Source organism: Triturus cristatus, chromosome 6 (genome assembly GCF_964204655.1).
Source record: "Triturus cristatus chromosome 6, aTriCri1.1, whole genome shotgun sequence".
Classification (NCBI taxonomy): domain Eukaryota; kingdom Metazoa; phylum Chordata; class Amphibia; order Caudata; family Salamandridae; genus Triturus; species Triturus cristatus.
In genome coordinates, this window is record NC_140589.1 from 98767664 (window position 1) to 98780311 (window position 12648).

General features: G+C 43.3%; 14 non-coding genes across 14 annotated transcripts; all 14 read right to left on the reverse strand.

Annotated features, from left to right (window-relative positions):
• Window positions 1-295: 295 nt before the first annotated feature.
• Window positions 296-378, reverse strand: TRNAL-AAG (transfer RNA leucine (anticodon AAG)). The gene has a single exon. It is a non-coding gene; the product is annotated as a tRNA-Leu (tRNA).
• Window positions 379-564: 186 nt separating this feature from the next.
• TRNAL-CAG (transfer RNA leucine (anticodon CAG)) lies at window positions 565-647 on the reverse strand. The gene has a single exon. It is a non-coding gene; the product is annotated as a tRNA-Leu (tRNA).
• Window positions 648-1279: 632 nt separating this feature from the next.
• TRNAL-UAG (transfer RNA leucine (anticodon UAG)) lies at window positions 1280-1362 on the reverse strand. Its single transcript has one exon. It is a non-coding gene; the product is annotated as a tRNA-Leu (tRNA).
• A 1292-nt stretch (window positions 1363-2654) lies between these two features.
• Window positions 2655-2737, reverse strand: TRNAL-CAG (transfer RNA leucine (anticodon CAG)). Its single transcript has one exon. It is a non-coding gene; the product is annotated as a tRNA-Leu (tRNA).
• Window positions 2738-3369: 632 nt separating this feature from the next.
• TRNAL-UAG (transfer RNA leucine (anticodon UAG)) lies at window positions 3370-3452 on the reverse strand. Its single transcript has one exon. It is a non-coding gene; the product is annotated as a tRNA-Leu (tRNA).
• A 1024-nt stretch (window positions 3453-4476) lies between these two features.
• On the reverse strand, window positions 4477-4559 carry TRNAL-AAG (transfer RNA leucine (anticodon AAG)). Its single transcript has one exon. It is a non-coding gene; the product is annotated as a tRNA-Leu (tRNA).
• Window positions 4560-4745: 186 nt separating this feature from the next.
• TRNAL-CAG (transfer RNA leucine (anticodon CAG)) lies at window positions 4746-4828 on the reverse strand. Its single transcript has one exon. It is a non-coding gene; the product is annotated as a tRNA-Leu (tRNA).
• Window positions 4829-5460: 632 nt separating this feature from the next.
• On the reverse strand, window positions 5461-5543 carry TRNAL-UAG (transfer RNA leucine (anticodon UAG)). The gene has a single exon. It is a non-coding gene; the product is annotated as a tRNA-Leu (tRNA).
• A 1024-nt stretch (window positions 5544-6567) lies between these two features.
• TRNAL-AAG (transfer RNA leucine (anticodon AAG)) lies at window positions 6568-6650 on the reverse strand. The gene has a single exon. It is a non-coding gene; the product is annotated as a tRNA-Leu (tRNA).
• A 186-nt stretch (window positions 6651-6836) lies between these two features.
• TRNAL-CAG (transfer RNA leucine (anticodon CAG)) lies at window positions 6837-6919 on the reverse strand. The gene has a single exon. It is a non-coding gene; the product is annotated as a tRNA-Leu (tRNA).
• A 632-nt stretch (window positions 6920-7551) lies between these two features.
• On the reverse strand, window positions 7552-7634 carry TRNAL-UAG (transfer RNA leucine (anticodon UAG)). Its single transcript has one exon. It is a non-coding gene; the product is annotated as a tRNA-Leu (tRNA).
• Window positions 7635-8927: 1293 nt separating this feature from the next.
• On the reverse strand, window positions 8928-9010 carry TRNAL-CAG (transfer RNA leucine (anticodon CAG)). Its single transcript has one exon. It is a non-coding gene; the product is annotated as a tRNA-Leu (tRNA).
• A 2008-nt stretch (window positions 9011-11018) lies between these two features.
• On the reverse strand, window positions 11019-11101 carry TRNAL-CAG (transfer RNA leucine (anticodon CAG)). Its single transcript has one exon. It is a non-coding gene; the product is annotated as a tRNA-Leu (tRNA).
• Window positions 11102-11733: 632 nt separating this feature from the next.
• TRNAL-UAG (transfer RNA leucine (anticodon UAG)) lies at window positions 11734-11816 on the reverse strand. Its single transcript has one exon. It is a non-coding gene; the product is annotated as a tRNA-Leu (tRNA).
• Window positions 11817-12648: the final 832 nt, after the last annotated feature.

Below are 12648 nucleotides of genomic sequence, written 5' to 3' on the forward strand. Positions count from 1 at the left end.
GAAGCATCTGAAAATGACGTGACATAAAATTTAAAACCTCCTTATTGGAAACCTAAAACATCACAAGACTTAATGTAACCCACTTCTTTCATAAAAAAGATTTTTAAAGTACCCCACAAAAGAAATATAAAACACCACGAGTGCTAGAAGAATATTACATTAACGTTAAAGATAGAATAGGGCAAATGCATTTGCAGTTGAAACTGAAGTTTGGTACTTATTCAGATATTATTTACATTGCCAATTTTTAGCTGAGATTCTAAAGGAACTGAGAGAGAAAATGGAATTCAAGTTTTGTCAGAAGTGGGATTCGAACCCACGCCTCCAGGAGAGACTGCGGCCTTAACGCAGCGCCTTAGACCACTCGGCCATCCTGACCCCATGCTGCTTTTTCATCTAAAGGGTGAGAAAGATATTAGGAACCAAAAAATGCACAGAGCTTAGGCCAATAGTGGCTAGAGCAAGAAAAAAACTCACTGCACTCTTCCAAGAAGACAATCCTATAAGCCACTGCGAGGGAAATGATCATATTTCTCAAGAAAAAAATTAGAGTAAACACAGGACTGTCAGAAGTGGGATTTGAACCCACGCCTCCAGGGGAGACTGCGACCTGAACGCAGCGCCTTAGACCACTCGGCCATCCTGACTTGCTTTCCCAGCATCTTCCAGAGGCCAGACAGCCATGCAGGTGAGGTACTGAAAAGGAATGCCCTCAATTTATTTATCCTATTATATGCACTTCCAACAGATCTTTGAACAATCTGTACAGAGCAGGACCTATGGAGAACTCTTTAGAACTTTGAGGCGAACAAAGAGAAAGTGCTATTCACCAGCCACTTGAACGGCTCAAAGCTGCTTTGAAATTGAGACAATAGCCACCTCTTGGCTGGCTAAAGCAATTTCAAAAAGGGATCTCAAAGTCACAACATAGGGTGGAGTATGCAAATTTAAGCAGCCCCTGATCAAAGCCCTAAGGAAATTGCTGTAAGTGTGCTTGAGTCCCGTTGTCTACCCGATGCATGGCATTCTTCCAAATTTGCAGGGCCCGTCTGGCCAGGGCATACAAGAGCATGACTCTTCCAGATGACCTCTTACATGGGTCCTATGCTCATTTGGTAAGGATTGCGCTTTGTCAGCAAGACGTTATAGAACCTAAATATATGAGAAACCCCATCTCTCTTGTCAAGAGGAGAACGGAATAACGTGCCAAGTGAAGACCAACAGATGCAACTTCCATCAGATGTTAACCTGATAAAGGAGATTAAATATCCAAAAGGCATGTCAGAAGTGGGATTCGAACCCACGCCTCCAAAGAAGACTGTGGTCTAAGCACAGCACCTTAGACCTCTCGGCCATCCTGACAGTATAGGCTTTTAAGAAATGAATAAAAGTTACTCAGAAACGTCTACCTCCATGCAAGCCTGAAATAATTTAAACCTTCAAACACAAGGTGCAACTTTATGCACAGGACAATAAACACAGAAGAACACATACGAAAGCACTTTATTTCACAGGTATACAGTTTTCATGCTTTTAGAACACCACATACCTCTCACCAGCTATTTAGGGTCCTGTATCTGACTCACAACATTTCCTTGCCTGCGACCTCTCTCTCTACACAAACAACTACAGCACAGGAAGTAGGAAGGCAATAGGTGGGGCAGTTTATGCAAATTTATGCTGCCAATGTGCCTTGCAGATTCATGCAGGATTTGTAGATCCTTGCTGGATACAAGAGAGTAGGCCTTGTTCCAGATAAACTATCCCTAGCAGGGAAAGTCTGAGCACAGGCACTATTTTGCTCTTTAGCCCCTGGCCTGGGACTCACCCTCACTTGCTGAGGCGTGAAATTCTGCATACCAACTTTGCACAGAAGGTATGTTTGTGGTTGTTTGGGGATGGGTGGGAGGTCAAGAGCAGGGAAAAGCAGGTCTCCTTCACTACTAGACTCCTCTTCTATGCCTCCCTGCCGTTCACTCACTCTGTCTTTGTTTCATTCTCTCCTTCCACAACACTCCTTCTCGCTCACTCGCTCTATCACTTGTATTTTTGCCCTTGCTCTGCATTCTATAGTGGAAACATCTCTTGAATGAAGCATCTGAAAATGACGTGACATAAAATTTAAAACCTCCTTATTGGAAACCTAAAACATCACAAGACTTAATGTAACCCATTTCTTTCATAAAAAAGATTTTTAAAGTACCCCACAAAAGAAATATAAATACCACGAGTGCTAGAAGAATATTACATTATCGTTAAAGATAGAATAGGGCAAATGCATTTGCAGTTGAAACTGAAGTTTGGTACTTATTCAGATATTATTTACATTGCCAATTTTTAGCTGAGATTCTAAAGGAACTGAGAGAGAAAATGTAATTCAAGTTTTGTCAGAAGTGGGATTAGAACCCACGCCTCCAGGAGAGACTGCGGCCTTAACGCAGCGCCTTAGACCACTCGGCCATCCTGACCCCATGCTGCTTTTTCATCTAAAGGGTGAGAAAGATATTAGGAACCAAAAAATGCACAGAGCTTAGGCCAATAGTGGCTAGAGCACGAAAAAAACTCACTGCACTCTTCCAAGAAGACAATCCTATAAGCCACTGCGAGGGAAATGATCATATTTCTCAAGAAAAAAATTAGAGTAAACACAGGACTGTCAGAAGTGGGATTTGAACCCACGCCTCCAGAGGAGACTGCGACCTGAACGCAGCGCCTTAGACCACTCAGCCATCCTGACTTGCTTTCCCAGCAACTTCCAGAGGCCAGACAGCCATGCAGGTGAGGTACTGAAAAGGAATGCCCTCAATTTATTTATCCTATTATATGCACTTCCAACAGATCTTTGAACAATCTGTACAGAGCAGGACCTATGGAGAACTCTTTAGAACTTTGAGGCGAACAAAGAGAAAGTGCTATTCACCAGCCACTTGAACGGCTCAAAGCTGCTTTGAAATTGAGACAATAGCCACCTCTTGGCTGGCTAAAGCAATTTCAACAAGGGATCTCAAAGTCACAACATAGGGTGGAGTATGCAAATTTAAGCAGCCCCTGATCAAAGCCCTGAGGAAATTGCTGTAAGTGTGCTGGAGTCCAGTTGTCTACCAGATGAATGGCATTCTTCCAAATTTGCAGGGCCCGTCTGGCCAGGGCATACAAGAGCATGACTCTTCCAGATGACCTCTTACATGGGTCCTATGCTCATTTGGTAAGGATTGCGCTTTGTCAGCAAGACGTTATAGAACCTAAATATATGAGAAACTCCATCTCTCTTGACAAGAGGAGAACGGAATAACGTGCCAAGTGAAGACCAACAGATGCAACTTCCATCAGATGTTAACCTGATAAAGGAGATTAAATCTCCAAAAGGCATGTCAGAAGTGGGATTCAAACCCACGCCTCCAAAGGAGACTGTGGCCTAAACACAGCGCCTTAGACCTCTCGGCCATCCTGACAGTATAGGCTTTTAATAAATGAATAAAAGTTACTCAGAAACGTCTATCTCCATGCAAGCCTGACATAATTTAAACCTTCAAACACAAGGTGCAACTTTATGCACAGGACAATAAACACAGAAGAACACATACGAAAGCACTTTATTTCACAGGTATACAGTTTTCATGCTTTTAAAACACCACATACCTCTCACCAGCTATTTAGGGTCCTGTATCCGACTCACAACATTTCCTTGCCTGCGACCTCTGTCTCTACACAAACAACTACAGCACAGGAAGTAGGAAGGAAATAGGTGGGGCAGTTTATGCAAATTTATGCTGCCAATGTGCCTTGCAGATTCATGCAGGATTTCTAGATCCTTGCTGGATACAAGAGAGTAGGCCTTGTTCCAGATAAACTATCCCTAGCAGGGAAAGTCTGAGCACAGGCACTCTTTTGCTCTTTAGCCCCTGGCCTGGGACTCACTCTCACTTGCTGAGGCGTGAAATTCTGCATACCAACGTTGCACAGAAGGTATGTTTGTGGTTGTTTGGGGATGGGTGGGAGGTCAAGAGCAGGGAAAAGCAGGTCTCCTTCACTACTAGACTACTCTTCTATGCCTCCCTGCCGTTCACTCACTCTGTCTTTGTTTCATTCTCTCCTTCCACAACACTCCTTCTCACTCACTCGCTCTATCACTTGTATTTTTGCCCTTGCTCTGCATTCTATAGTGGAAACATCTCTTGAATGAAGCATCTGAAAATGACGTGACATAAAATTTAAAACCTCCTTATTGGAAACCTAAAACATCACAAGACTTAATGTAACCCATTTCTTTCATAAAAAAGATTTTTAAAGTACCCCACAAAAGAAATATAAAACACCACGAGTGCTAGAAGAATATTACATTAACGTTAAAGATAGAATAGGGCAAATGCATTTGCAGTTGAAACTGAAGTTTGGTACTTATTCAGATATTATTTACATTGCCAATTTTTAGCTGAGATTCTAAAGGAACTGAGAGAGAAAATGGAATTCAAGTTTTGTCAGAAGTGGGATTCGAACCCACGCCTCCAGGAGAGACTGCGGCCTTAACGCAGCGCCTTAGACCACTCGGCCATCCTGATCCCATGCTGCTTTTTCATCTAAAGGGTGAGAAAGATATTAGGAACCACAAAATGCACAGAGCTTAGGCCAATAGTGGCTAGAGCAAGAAAAAAACTCACTGCACTCTTCCAAGAAGACAATCCTATAAGCCACTGCGAGGGAAATGATCATATTTCTCAAGAAAAAAATTAGAGTAAACACAGGACTGTCAGAAGTGGGATTTGATCCCACGCCTCCAGAGGAGACTGCGACCTGAACGCAGCGCCTTAGACCACTCGGCCATCCTGACTTGCTTTCCCAGCATCTTCCAGAGGCCAGACATCCATGCAGGTGAGGTACTGAAAAGGAATGCCCTCAATTTATTTATCCTATTATATGCACTTCCAACAGATCTTTGAACAATCTGTACAGAGCAGGACCTATGGAGAACTCTTTAGAACTTTGAGGCGAACAAAGAGAAAGTGCTATTCACCAGCCACTTGAACGGCTCAAAGCTGCTTTGAAATTGAGACAATAGCCACCTCTTGGCTGGCTAAAGCAATTTCAAAAAGGGATCTCAAAGTCACAACATAGGGTGGAGTATGCAAATTTAAGCAGCCCCTGATCAAAGCCCTAAGGAAATTGCTGTAAGTGTGCTGGAGTCCAGTTGTCTACCAGATGCATGGCATTCTTCCAAATTTGCAGGGCCCGTCTGGCCAGGGCATACAAGAGCATGACTCTTCCAGATGACCTCTTACATGGGTCCTATGCTCATTTGGTAAGGATTGCGCTTTGTCAGCAAGACGTTATAGAACCTAAATATATGAGAAACCCCATCTCTCTTGACAAGAGGAGAACGGAATAACGTGCCAGGTGAAGACCAACAGATGCAACTTCCATCAGATGTTAACCTGATAAAGGAGATTAAATCTCCAAAAGGCATGTCAGAAGTGGGATTCGAACCCACGCCTCCAAAGGAGACTGTGGCCTAAACACAGCGCCTTAGACCTCTCGGCCATCCTGACAGTATAGGCTTCTAAGAAATGAATAAAAGTTACTCAGAAACGTCTACCTCCATGCAAGCCTGACATAATTTAAACCTTCAAACACAAGGTGCAACTTTATGCACAGGACAATAAACACAGAAGAACACATACGAAAGCACTTTATTTCACAGGTATACAGTTTTCATGCTTTTAGAACACCACATACCTCTCACCAGCTATTTAGGGTCCTGTATCCGACTCACAACATTTCCTTGCCTGCGACCTCTGTCTCTACACAAACAACTACAGCACAGGAAGTAGGAAGGAAATAGGTGGGGCAGTTTATGCAAATTTATGCTGCCAATGTGCCTTGCAGATTCATGCAGGATTTCTAGATCCTTGCTGGATACAAGAGAGTAGGCCTTGTTCCAGATAAACTATCCCTAGCAGGGAAAGTCTGAGCACAGGCACTCTTTTGCTCTTTAGCCCCTGGCCTGGGACTCACTCTCACTTGCTGAGGCGTGAAATTCTGCATACCAACTTTGCACAGAAGGGATGTTTGTGGTTGTTTGGGGATGGGTGGGAGGTCAAGAGCAGGGAAAAGCAGGTCTCCTTCACTACTAGACTACTCTTCTATGCCTCCCTGCCGTTCACTCACTCTGTCTTTGTTTCATTCTCTCCTTCCACAACACTCCTTCTCACTCACTCGCTCTATCACTTGTATTTTTGCCCTTGCTCTGCATTCTATAGTGGAAACATCTTTTGAATGAAGCATCTGAAAATGACGTGACATAAAATTTAAAACCTCCTTATTGGAAACCTAAAACATCACAAGACTTAATGTAACCCATTTCTTTCATAAAAAAGATTTTTAAAGTACCCCACAAAAGAAATATAAAACACCACGAGTGCTAGAAGAATATTACATTAACGTTAAAGATAGAATAGGGCAAATGCATTTGCAGTTGAAACTGAAGTTTGGTACTTATTCAGATATTATTTACATTGCCAATTTTTAGCTGAGATTCTAAAGGAACTGAGAGAGAAAATGGAATTCAAGTTTTGTCAGAAGTGGGATTCGAACCCACGCCTCCAGGAGAGACTGCGGCCTTAACGCAGCGCCTTAGACCACTCGGCCATCCTGATCCCATGCTGCTTTTTCATCTAAAGGGTGAGAAAGATATTAGGAACCACAAAATGCACAGAGCTTAGGCCAATAGTGGCTAGAGCAAGAAAAAAACTCACTGCACTCTTCCAAGAAGACAATCCTATAAGCCACTGCGAGGGAAATGATCATATTTCTCAAGAAAAAAATTAGAGTAAACACAGGACTGTCAGAAGTGGGATTTGATCCCACGCCTCCAGAGGAGACTGCGACCTGAACGCAGCGCCTTAGACCACTCGGCCATCCTGACTTGCTTTCCCAGCATCTTCCAGAGGCCAGACAGCCATGCAGGTGAGGTACTGAAAAGGAATGCCCTCAATTTATTTATCCTATTATATGCACTTCCAACAGATCTTTGAACAATCTGTACAGAGCAGGACCTATGGAGAACTCTTTAGAACTTTGAGGCGAACAAAGAGAAAGTGCTATTCACCAGCCACTTGAACGGCTCAAAGCTGCTTTGAAATTGAGACAATAGCCACCTCTTGGCTGGCTAAAGCAATTTCAAAAAGGGATCTCAAAGTCACAACATAGGGTGGAGTATGCAAATTTAAGCAGCCCCTGATCAAAGCCCTAAGGAAATTGCTGTAAGTGTGCTGGAGTCCAGTTGTCTACCAGATGCATGGCATTCTTCCAAATTTGCAGGGCCCGTCTGGCCAGGGCATACAAGAGCATGACTCTTCCAGATGACCTCTTACATGGGTCCTAAGCTCATTTGGTAAGGATTGCGCTTTGTCAGCAAGACGTTATAGAACCTAAATATATGAGAAACCCCATCTCTCTTGACAAGAGGAGAACGGAATAACGTGCCAGGTGAAGACCAACAGATGCAACTTCCATCAGATGTTAACCTGATAAAGGAGATTAAATCTCCAAAAGGCATGTCAGAAGTGGGATTCGAACCCACGCCTCCAAAGGAGACTGTGGCCTAAACACAGCACCTTAGACCTCTCGGCCATCCTGACAGTACAGGTTTTTAAGAAATGAATAAAAGTTACTCAGAAACGTCTACCTCCATGCAAGCCTGAAATAATTTAAACCTTCAAACACAAGGTGCAACTTTATGCACAGGACAATAAACACAGAAGAACACATACGAAAGCACTTTATTTCACAGGTATACAGTTTTCATGCTTTTAGAACACCACATACCTCTCACCAGCTATTTAGGGTCCTGTATCCGACTCACAACATTTCCTTGCCTGCGACCTCTCTCTCTACACAAACAACTACAGCACAGGAAGTAGGAAGGCAATAGGTGGGGCAGTTTATGCAAATTTATGCTGCCAATGTGCCTTGCAGATTCATGCAGGATTTCTAGATCCTTGCTGGATACAAGAGAGAAGGACTTGTTCCAGATAAACTATCCCTAGCAGGGAAAGTCTGAGCACAGGCACTCTTTTGCTCTTTAGCCCCTGGCCTGGGACTCACCCTCACTTGCTGAGGCGTGAAATTCTGCATACCAACTTTGCACAGAAGGTATGTTTGTGGTTGTTTGGGGATGGGTGGGAGGTCAAGAGCAGGGAAAAGCAGGTCTCCTTCACTACTAGACTCCTCTTCTATACCTCCCTGCCATTCACTCACTCTGTCTTTGTTTCATTCTCTCCTTCCACAACACTCCTTTTCACTCACTCGCTCTATCACTTGTATTTTTGCCCTTGCTCTGCATTCTATAGTGGAAACATCTCTTGAATGAAGCATCTGAAGATGACGTGACATAAAATTTAAAACCTCCTTATTGGAAACCTAAAACATCACAAGACTTAATGTAACCCATTTCTTTCATAAAAAAGATTTTTAAAGTACCCCACAAAAGAAATATAAAACACCACGAGTGCTAGAAGAATATTACATTAACGTTAAAGATAGAATAGGGCAAATGCATTTGCAGTTGAAACTGAAGTTTGGTACTTATTCAGATATTATTTACATTGCCAATTTTTAGCTGAGATTCTAAAAGAACTGAGAGAGAAAATGGAATTCAAGTTTTGTCAGAAGTGGGATTCGATCCCACGCCTCCAGGAGAGACTGCGGCCTTAACGCAGCGCCTTAGACCACTCAGCCATCCTGACCCCATGCTGCTTTTTCATCTAAAGGGTCAGAAAGATAGTAGGAACCAAAAAATGCACAGAGCTTAGGCCAATAGTGGCTAGAGCAAGAAAAAAACTCACTGCACTCTTCCAAGAAGACAATCCTATAAGCCACTGCGAGGGAAATGATCATATTTCTCAAGACAAAAAGTAGAGTAAACACAGGACTGTCAGAAGTGGGATTTGAACCCACACCTCCAGAGGAGACTGCGACCTGAACGCAGCGCCTTAGACCACTCGGCCATCCTGACTTGCTTTCCCAGCATCTTCCAGAGGCCAGACAGCCATGCAGGTGAGGTACTGAAAAGGAATGCCCTCAATTTATTTATCCTATTATATGCACTTCCAACAGATCTTTGAACAATCTGTACAGAGCAGGACCTATGGAGAACTCTTTAGAACTTTGAGGCGAACAAAGAGAAAGTGCTATTCACCAGCCACTTGAACGGCTCAAAGCTGCTTTGAAATTGAGACAATAGCCACCTCTTGGCTGGCTAAAGCAATTTCAACAAGGGATCTCAAAGTCACAACATAGGGGGGAGTATGCAAATTTAAGCAGCCCCTGATCAAAGCCCTGAGGAAATTGCTGTAAGTGTGCTGGAGTCCAGTTGTCTACCAGATGAATGGCATTCTTCCAAATTTGCAGGGCCCGTCTGGCCAGGGCATACAAGAGCATGACTCTTCCAGATGACCTCTTACATGGGTCCTATGCTCATTTGGTAAGGATTGCGCTTTGTCAGCAAGACGTTATAGAACCTAAATATATGAGAAACTCCATCTCTCTTGACAAGAGGAGAACGGAATAACGTGCCAAGTGAAGACCAACAGATGCAACTTCCATCAGATGTTAACCTGATAAAGGAGATTAAATCTCCAAAAGGCATGTCAGAAGTGGGATTCAAACCCACGCCTCCAAAGGAGACTGTGGCCTAAACACAGAGCCTTAGACCTCTCGGCCATCCTGACAGTATAAGCTTTTAAGAAATGAATAAAAGTTACTCAGAAACGTCTACCTCCATGCAAGCCTGACATAATTTAAACCTTCAAACACAAGGTGCAACTTTATGCACAGGACAATAAACACAAAAGAACACATACGAAAGCACTTTATTTCACAGGTATACAGTTTTCATGCTTTTAGAACACCACATACCTCTCACCAGCTATTTAGGGTCCTGTATCCGACTCACAACATTTCCTTGCCTGCGACCTCTCTCTCTACACAAACAACTACAGCACAGGAAGTAGGAAGGCAATAGGTGGGGCAGTTTATGCAAATTTATGCTGCCAATGTGCCTTGCAGATTCATGCAGGATTTCTAGATCCTTGCTGGATACAAGAGAGTAGGCCTTGTTCCAGATAAACTATCCCTAGCAGGGAAAGTCTGAGCACAGGCACTCTTTTGCTCTTTAGCCCCTGGCCTGGGACTCACTCTCACTTGCTGAGGCGTGAAATTCTGCATACCAACTTTGCACAGAAGGTATGTTTGTGGTTGTTTGGGGATGGGTGGGAGGTCAAGAGCAGGGAAAAGCAGGTCTCCTTCACTACTAGACTACTCTTCTATGCCTCCCTGCCGTTCACTCACTCTGTCTTTGTTTCATTCTCTCCTTCCACAACACTCCTTCTCACTCACTCGCTCTATCACTTGTATTTTTGCCCTTGCTCTGCATTCTATAGTGGAAACATCTCTTGAATGAAGCATCTGAAAATGACGTGACATAAAATTTAAAACCTCCTTATTGGAAACCTAAAACATCACAAGACTTAATGTAACCCATTTCTTTCATAAAAAAGATTTTTAAAGTACCCCACAAAAGAAATATAAAACACCACGAGTGCTAGAAGAATATTACATTAACGTTAAAGATAGAATAGGGCAAATGCATTTGCAGTTGAAACTGAAGTTTAGTACTTATTCAGATATTATTTACATTGCCAATTTTTAGCTGAGATTCTAAAGGAACTGAGAGAGAAAATGGAATTCAAGTTTTGTCAGAAGTGGTATTCGAACCCACGCCTCCAGGAGAGACTGCGGCCTTAACGCAGCGCCTTAGACCACTCGGCCATCCTGACCCCATGCTGCTTTTTTATCTAAAGGGTGAGAAAGATATTAGGAACCAAAAAATGCACAGAGCTTAGGCCAATAGTGGCTAGAGCAAGAAAAAAACTCACTGCACTCTTCCAAGAAGACAATCCTATAAGCCACTGCGAGGGAAATGATCATATTTCTCAAGAAAAAAATTAGAGTAAACACAGGACTGTCAGAAGTGGGATTTGAACCCACGCCTCCAGAGGAGACTGCGACCTGAACGCAGCGCCTTAGACCACTCGGCCATCCTGACTTGCTTTCCCAGCATCTTCCAGAGGCCAGACAGCCATGCAGGTGAGGTACTGAAAAGGAATGCCCTCAATTTATTTATCCTATTATATGCACTTCCAACAGATCTTTGAACAATCTGTACAGAGCAGGACCTATGGAGAACTCTTTAGAACTTTGAGGCGAACAAAGAGAAAGTGCTATTCACCAGCCACTTGAACGGCTCAAAGCTGCTTTGAAATTGAGACAATAGCCACCTCTTGGCTGGCTAAAGCAATTTCAAAAAGGGATCTCAAAGTCACAACATAGGGTGGAGTATGCAAATTTAAGCAGCCCCTGATCAAAGCCCTAAGGAAATTGCTGTAAGTGTGCTTGAGTCCCGTTGTCTACCCGATGCATGGCATTCTTCCAAATTTGCAGGGCCCGTCTGGCCAGGGCATACAAGAGCATGACTCTTCCAGATGACCTCTTACATGGGTCCTATGCTCATTTGGTAAGGGTTGCGCTTTGTCAGCAAGACGTTATAGAACCTAAATATATGAGAAACCCCATCTCTCTTGACAAGAGGAGAACGGAATAACGTGCCAAGTGAAGACCAACAGATGCAACTTCCATCAGATGTTAACCTGATAAAGGAGATTAAATCTCCAAAAGGCATGTCAGAAGTGGGATTCGAACCCACGCCTCCAAAGAAGACTGTGGTCTAAGCACAGCACCTTAGACCTCTCGGCCATCCTGACAGTATAGGCTTTTAAGAAATGAATAAAAGTTACTCAGAAACGTCTACCTCCATGCAAGCCTGAAATAATTTAAACCTTCAAACACAAGGTGCAACTTTATGCACAGGACAATAAACACAGAAGAACACATACGAAAGCACTTTATTTCACAGGTATACAGTTTTCATGCTTTTAGAACACCACATACCTCTCACCAGCTATTTAGGGTCCTGTATCTGACTCACAACATTTCCTTGCCTGCGACCTCTCTCTCTACACAAACAACTACAGCACAGGAAGTAGGAAGGCAATAGGTGGGGCAGTTTATGCAAATTTATGCTGCCAATGTGCCTTGCAGATTCATGCAGGATTTGTAGATCCTTGCTGGATACAAGAGAGTAGGCCTTGTTCCAGATAAACTATCCCTAGCAGGGAAAGTCTGAGCACAGGCACTATTTTGCTCTTTAGCCCCTGGCCTGGGACTCACCCTCACTTGCTGAGGCGTGAAATTCTGCATACCAACTTTGCACAGAAGGTATGTTTGTGGTTGTTTGGGGATGGGTGGGAGGTCAAGAGCAGGGAAAAGCAGGTCTCCTTCACTACTAGACTCCTCTTCTATGCCTCCCTGCCGTTCACTCACTCTGTCTTTGTTTCATTCTCTCCTTCCACAACACTCCTTCTCGCTCACTCGCTCTATCACTTGTATTTTTGCCCTTGCTCTGCATTCTATAGTGGAAACATCTCTTGAATGAAGCATCTGAAAATGACGTGACATAAAATTTAAAACCTCCTTATTGGAAACCTAAAACATCACAAGACTTAATGTAACCCATTTCTTTCATAAAAAAGATTT